Source organism: Carlito syrichta, unplaced genomic scaffold (genome assembly GCF_000164805.1).
Source record: "Carlito syrichta isolate Samal-C Ts95f unplaced genomic scaffold, Tarsius_syrichta-2.0.1 Scaffold307155, whole genome shotgun sequence".
In the NCBI taxonomy this organism is placed as follows: domain Eukaryota; kingdom Metazoa; phylum Chordata; class Mammalia; order Primates; family Tarsiidae; genus Carlito; species Carlito syrichta.
In genome coordinates this window covers 294176-294886 of record NW_007251251.1, presented here as the reverse complement: position 1 = coordinate 294886, position 711 = coordinate 294176, and the positions used below count along the sequence as shown (strand labels likewise).

General features: G+C 61.0%; 1 protein-coding gene across 5 annotated transcripts in view; it reads right to left on the bottom strand.

Annotated features, from left to right (window-relative positions):
• Positions 1–374, bottom strand: part of SPOP (speckle type BTB/POZ protein) — a 79485-nt gene extending 79111 nt beyond the window's left edge. For 3 of the 5 annotated variants that reach the window (XM_021715492.1, XM_008063958.2, XM_008063957.2), the window contains exon 1: positions 73–346. The gene's annotated coding sequence lies outside the window, so the exon portion shown is untranslated. Of the gene's footprint in view, positions 1–68 lie in introns of all 5 variants that reach the window. The other 2 variants (XM_008063956.2, XM_021715493.1) reach the window with 2 other exon arrangements.
• Positions 375–711: the final 337 nt, after the last annotated feature.

The following is a 711-nucleotide window of genomic DNA, read 5'->3' as shown; positions in this document are numbered from 1 at the left end:
CACCTCTTAAGGGAGGCGCCCCCCCACTCCGACAAGACAACCCCCTCCCTCGACTCTCCTCCCCCCACTCACCTGAGAGCGGCGGCGACAGCAGCTGGTCCCCGTCCCCCTGCGCTCGCCTCATACTGTCCGCAACATCCGGGACCTGCGGGACCGCCGATACACAAATACACACACACTCGGAGCGCGCACACTCACACACACACACACCGACACACACCGGCCGGGACGTCATGGCGTCAGCACGTCGACGCAGCGAGCGCGTACCCGCCGGGCCCCACCCCGCGCGGTCTCCTCCCCTCCGCTCCTTTCCCTCTCCTCCCCTCCCCGGGTTCCCTGCCCCGCCTCTCTCTCTCTTAAGCTCCGCCTACCTTCCCCAGTACGCATGCGTTCCGGGTTCTCTCCTGGGGATTTGAGAGGAAGGAGGGGCTTGCGTGGAAAGAGGCGGGAACTGGGAGGGGGGTGCGTGCAAGGCGCGGGAGGCCGTGCCGAGGTGCGAGGACCAAGTAGCGGCATATCAAGTCGGGGGTTGGGGCGGGCAGCATAACAGCAAGGGCGTGTCACAACAGCAACTTATGTCTGCGAGCAGTTCCTGGAGTACCCAACGACTTTTGCATGAATCAGCTGATTTTTAAAAAACCAACCCTGACAGTAAAATATTTTTGGACTTTATGAGGATGCTAGAGACCCTTTTAAGTAACTTCTTTAGCT